This window comes from Symphalangus syndactylus, chromosome 17 (assembly GCF_028878055.3).
Source record: "Symphalangus syndactylus isolate Jambi chromosome 17, NHGRI_mSymSyn1-v2.1_pri, whole genome shotgun sequence".
NCBI classification, from domain to species: Eukaryota; Metazoa; Chordata; class Mammalia; order Primates; family Hylobatidae; genus Symphalangus; species Symphalangus syndactylus.
In genome coordinates, this window is record NC_072439.2 from 29,362,101 (window position 1) to 29,368,766 (window position 6,666).

A 6,666-nucleotide genomic window follows, 5' to 3' on the forward strand; every position below is an offset into this window, starting at 1 on the left:
TTATCTCTCCTGGGTCTGCCTACATTTTGTATAATTTTCTCAGCTTTTTCCCAAAATAATTACAATTTACACTGAAGAGCTTTATATTCATGACAGAAAACCAAAGTTTGTAACATGAAAGGAATCCAGACTCAGATGTCACAGAGTTCACAATGAGTTAAACAACTGCTTCAAACTTTGAAAGTTAGATAACTTGATTTAAGAGGAAAAAATAAGCAACTGCAGGCAGATTGACTGGTGTTAGTCTTAAAAATATACCCTCTACTATGCAAATTCTAAGAGATCAGGAATGTTCATGTCATATGCAGCTTGTATTTTTTCATTTTTCTTAAATTTGTTAAGATCAATAAAGTACATTTTTGTTTGTTTTGAATATTGAATTTAATTTTAAAAACAATGGGTTTAAAAATACAGATAGTAAATATGCTTGTATTGGTCTGTTCTCGCATTGCTATAGAGAACCACCTGAAACTAGGTAATTTAAAAGAAAAGAGGTTCATTCACTCACAGTTCTGTAGGTTACACAGGAAGCACGGCTGGGGAGGCCTCAGGAATCTTACAATTACGGCAAAAGCTGAAGAGGAAGGAGACACGTCTTACACGGCTGGAGCAGGAGGAAGAGAGCTAAGGGGGAGGTGCTACACACTTTTAAACACTCAGATCTCCTGAGAACTCACTCATCCTCTCACCCTCAGCAGAACAGCAAGGGGGAAGTCCAACCCCATGATCCAAGCACCTCCCTCCAGGCCCCTCCCCCAACACTGAGGATTACAATTCAACATGAGATTTGGGCGGAGACACAGAGCCAAACTATATCACTGTTTTATGACACTTGCTTGAAAACCAGTTAAGCACCAGTGGGCCAGAGAAATAGATCAGAGAATAGGAATGGATCTAAGCACTGTATAGTAGTAAGCAGCCCTTGAAATAACTCCCAGTATAACTGAGTACCCGATTTTTAAGATTTTTCTTTTTTTACTTCCTTCAGACTTTTGTATTAACATTTCAGTAATGAAATAATAACCTTTAGTCTCTTTCCCACCAGGCACACCCCTGCATTGTTAGCTTCTAATTATGTTTGCTTAGAAGTCCCAGAGACTGAACCTTGAGACAACCCAGGTGCTTATGAAATTCTCCCCCACCAGAAAATTATTCAAAGCTGTGGCTAATTTACAACCCCGTTGAGCCCAATTTATGGCACCATTTTATGTATCAGATGGGGTAATAACTCAAGTCATCAGAACAAGTCACGTAGACCTGCACTGCTGCACCCCTGCTGCATTCCCTCTGTACCAAACCTTCTTAAATCCTAGCATTTTGCCTGAGAATGTTGAAGCCGTTTTATTAAGGAAGTAGTCTGAATCATTTCCCCACTGCCAGCATTGGAAAATAAGGTTGCTTTTCTCCTACCACACCTTGTCCTTGTTACTCAATTTTGCAAGCAGCAATCAGTAGAACCTGAGTTTGGTTACACCAATAATTTTCACCTGTTACTATTTCCCCTTCATGTAATTCCCTCTTCTTGAGTGTAGACTAAACTTAGTGATTCAATTATAACAAATACAACACAGTAAAAGTCATAAGCTGTCACTTCTGAGAGTAGGTTATAAAGTTTGTGACTTTTTTCTTACTGTCTCTCACTGTCTTTTATGGTAGCCCTAAAGAGAAGCCAATTGTCAAGTTTTGAGTTGTCTTGAATAGAGGCAAAGAACAGATGACTCTTTCCAACAGTTAGCAAGGACCTGAGGCCTGCAAACAACCACGTAAGTGATTTCAGGTCTTCCTTCATCAAGTCTTGAGACAACCTCAGCCCTTGATTGCAGCCCAGAGACAGAGGATCCAGCTAAGCCACTCCTAGATTTCTGGCCCACAGACAATGTGAGATAATATATTTCTATTGCTATAAACAGCGAAGGTTTGGAGAATTTGTTATGCAGCAATATATGACAGAAAAAAACACAGTTGATTACAAAAACATATTTTAAATGCTTACGCAAAACTAAGTGTAGTTAAAAATGATTTTACATGCTATATATAATTTAAGTGTAGCTATAACTACGCTGAGAAATATGGCTGTTTTCTTGACTTGTCTTTATATTATTCAGGACAGTTTAGGTACAGAGGTTGAGAAAGAGATAAAGAAATATAGAGACACAGGTATAGATATAGATATTTCCCCTCCATATAATGCTACACACCACTGCAGGCTTATGAGGACTGGAAATTGGGTCTCTATTCATCAAAGGTAGTAAAGAACCAAGTTTATTAATGAAGTAGCTACCACCTCAAATGCTGCTGGTCAATATGCTAGAGAGAAAAAACAGCTCTGGAGGGTTTTACACCAGAAAACAAATATTTTGGCACAGCAGTGGCACATATTTAGAAGTAGCAGTAGTAACTGTACTCAATCAAAAAGCGAACAGAATTTATAACTTACCTTAAACCAGAAATTGATTAGAATTGAAAGTATTTAACAGCAGTGTTATTAGCAACCACACTGCAGAAAGTTGCCTAATACCTTCCCATTGTAAGTTTGATTTATTTTTCTTTTAAAGATATATTAAGAGAAATCTGCCTGGACCATCTTGGAATATTATAAACATTCATTAAAATTAATTGAAAAGCTATGCCACATAGAGTTGAACTATTCTTTATAGAATCTCCAACAGTATGTGATACATACATGTGTGATTAAGGCCTATCATACTTTTCCAGCAACACCAGTTTTGTTTTTTTATGTTTTGTTCTGTTTTAGTTCCCTCCCAAGATAAAAGGGATGGGAATTTATCTGCAAGCTAGTCCATACTTTTTAGTCTGTATTCCACTTTGTGCAGGTCTAGCTGGTACTTATCATTATGCTTTTGTTTTGTTTTGTTTATTGGTTATTCTTTGAACATATATTATTCCATCTGGATACTTAAGACATCTGTGTATTTGTGCTTAATTAATGAATTCAACAAATATGTATTGAGCCTTTCCCTTTTGGCAGCATTTTTCTAAGGACAGAAAATGTAACAATGAAAATCTTTCAATATTTCATGTCCTCACAGCACACATATTTTTTAAGGAGACAGTTAACGAATAGAAAAGTAAAACATACATTATGTTAAATAGTGATGGATCTTGTAAAGAAAAATAAGAAAGAGAATAGGTTTTGCTAAAGTTATTATTTTAAATATGTGTTCAGGAAGGCTTCTCTAACATGCTGTCATTTAAGCAGAAGCCTGAAAAACATGAGGCAATAGGACATGGGTATAAGAAGAAAGAACATTTAAGGCTGAGGGAACAGAAAGCACAAAGACTCTGCAACAGGAACATCCTCACTGTATTATCAGTATTGTAAGGAAGTTTGGTTACAAAAGAGTGAGCCAGGGAGAGAATCGTCATAGTTAATGTCCATCGGATAGCCAGTTTCTTATTTATATAGGACATTGTATCTAATTGAATTTACCTTTACATTGCCATTATGTAAAAACTCTTTGGAGAATATTAAACGGTTTTATGATTGCGCTTGCATTTCAAGAATACCAATGTGATTGTAGAATTTAGAAGTTAGTAGGGAGGTGATGGTAGCTTAAAACACACAAGTGGAAGCGATGGAGGTAATGTGAAGTTGTTATAAAACAGACTTACTTCAAAAGCAGACTTATTTTTAAAGATTAGTTGCAGAGTGTGAGAGGTAGGAAGAGATAAGAGAGACTTGAATATTTTTTTGCTTAACTCAGTGCAAAAACGAAAATTCACTGAAAAGGAGACTAGAAGAGTAGGTCTGGATATAAAGAGAAGGAGAGTGGGATATAAAGAGAAGGAGAGTGGGATATAAAGAGTATAAAGGAGTATTTGGTCCAAATAAAATAATTGAAGTGGGAAAAATTACCCATATGTATTGTAGATTCACTAGACAGTTTCTTCAGTAAGTTAAAAAGGATGGTCTGTGTTGCAAATGTGAAAAAACTTTATGGAGAAATAACAGGACAGAAGGAGGAAAATATCTGCATAGATGCAATGGGATAGCATAGCATGCCAAGGTCAACAGCTGAAAGTCAAGAGATATTTGAATATACATGAAAAGGTATAAAACATTCGTGTGAATTAGTTGACTGGGAGAATACAGAATTGTTGCTTAAAAATTCTCAATAGGCTTCACCTCATTGTGGAAAAATCTTTTCTTTCAGAATGTCTCCTATATGAACTGAACTCATTCAGAGAAATCATAATGATATTAAAATAATAACTATTTGTTGAGAGCTTCAAAATTGCTAAATTTTAAATATCATTGCTAAACAATGATATTACCATTTTCACTTCTCAGCTTCACCATCTTAGTTAAGTATTATTTTTACCCAATGTCTTTTTTTTTTTTTAATTTGTTTTTTAGAGACAAGGTCTCACTACGTGAGGGAGGGATCCTCCCACCTAAGCCTCCCAAATAGGGAGCACTTAAGAAAGATTAGTTAAAGATATAATCTTCAACTTTTTTTGCCACTGTTAACTTTCATCACATCTTCCCTGCAGAAGCTCAAACCTGCTTCATTCCCACCCTCATTTTGCCATGAAGATTAAAGTTGAAGATTATATTGAAGGAAGTGAGGAAGTGATTTAACAATAAATTGTGGGATTTCAACTTGGAAGGGAAGTGGTGATATAAACTGCATACTGAAAAGCAATGATGAAAATTTGGTATGTATATTTTTAGTACCAGGAAGCCAAATAACTTTTGGAGACAGGATAACAATAGGAGTGAGCTGTAGAGATAGAAATTGCCAGTTGGAGAATGGAGTACTTGCAATGAAGATAGTGGAGTTGCACTTTGGGAGGCCGAGGTGGGCGGATCATGAGATTAGGAGATCGAGACCATCCTGGCTAACACGGTGAAACCCTATCTCTACTAAAATACAAAAAATTAGCCTGGCATGGTGGTGGGCTCCTGTAGTCCCAGCTACTTGGAAGGCTGAGGCAGGAGAGTGGCGTAAACCCGGGATGCGGAGCTTGCAGTGAGCTGAGATCGCACCACTGCACTCCAGCCTGGGCAACAGAGTGAGACTCCGTCTCAAAAAAAAAAAAAAAAAAAGACACATTGAGTGTGTCTAGTAGGTGGTTGAGGCAGAGTAGAGATAAGAGTCATGGAGCAGGAGAAGTCAAGGGTACTGAGATGACACTTCTAAATGTGATAATCAAGATAATGAGGACAGCCTGACATATAATTTCTGTCTTTAATTGTAAGGTTTTTTTTTTTAAGGTATCATAATGGCATTATGGCCATTTTGACAGACTCCAAAATCTGTGGTATGGGCCTGAGTGACATTGTATGTCTGCTTAATCTTTCTTTAACTAACTTTTCCATCTTTAAAGTTGGATTACAAGCCAGGCATGGTGGTATGTATGTGTAGTCCCACCTACTTGGGAGGCCTAGATGGGAGGATCCCTTGAGCTCAGGAGTTTAAGACCAGCCTGGGCAACATAGTGAAACCTTGTCTCTAAAAAACAAATTTAAAAAACTTGTGTTAAAATAATACTTAACTGAGATAGTGAGGGTGAGAAGTGAAAAAGGTAATATCATTGTTTAGCAATTTTGAAGCTCTCAATAAATAGTTATTTTAATATCATTATGATTTCTCTGAAAGAGTTCAGTTCACACAGGAGACATACTGAAAGAAAAGATTTTTCCACAATGAGATGAAGCCTATTGATAATGCTTAAGTTTGCAAATTCAAAATTATTCTAATGAACTTCAGTTTAAACAAGTAGAGATATCTTAACTTTAGAAACATTTCAATATCCTTTTCACTTAAGAACGTTGAACAAATTAATACTCTAGGTTTATAACTTTCTTGCATATTCTATAGGCAATTCTGGAGAAAATAGCAAAAATGGGAAAAGTTGGGTTTAAGAGTAAAAAATGTTTGTAGCTTGGGCAACATAAGGACACCCCATCTCTACGAAAAAAATTTTTTTTTAAAAATTAGCTGAATGTGACTGCACACAGGCTTGTGGTCCCAGTTACTCAGGAGGCATAAGGTGGGAGAAGCTCTTGAGCCCAGGAGGTTGAGGTTGCAGTGAGCCATGGTCATGCCACTGTAGTCTCACCTGGGTAATAGGGTGAGACCCTGTCTTAAAAAAAGAGGAAAAAAAATGTTTGCTATAAGAGAAAGAAAAAAAAAAACAAGAACAAAAAAGTGTTTTCAATGGGAAGGGCTAGAAGGGAAACTCAGGCAGCCAATTTATAAGGGCTTCTGTGATATTTTGACGATAAGGAATGACTAACTGGAGTCACACAAAGTGCATTGCTGCGTGGTTTTCTATATTATCTTTTATAATCATATATACAAATCCCATGGTTAGTAAATATATTATGTATTCCCTAGCATAGGCTTAAGTTTTCAAAAATAAATATTCTGTTGTCTTCATAGAGATCAAAGCTTCTTCAGTTACACTAAAGGATTAGCACTAGACTTAAGATGTTTTAGTATCCTAAATCTCATATTATCAAATGAGGGCTTTTAGCTCCAAAAATCTCTTGGAGCAGTCACATTTGGCTAAACAAGGATTTACATTTTTATACGTTCAATACATATTACTTGGATAGATAAATTTTCAGCATGCAAGAAATTTTCTTCCAGGATATTTGCCTAGGGGGTCCCAGAATTTAAGGCCATGATTGACATC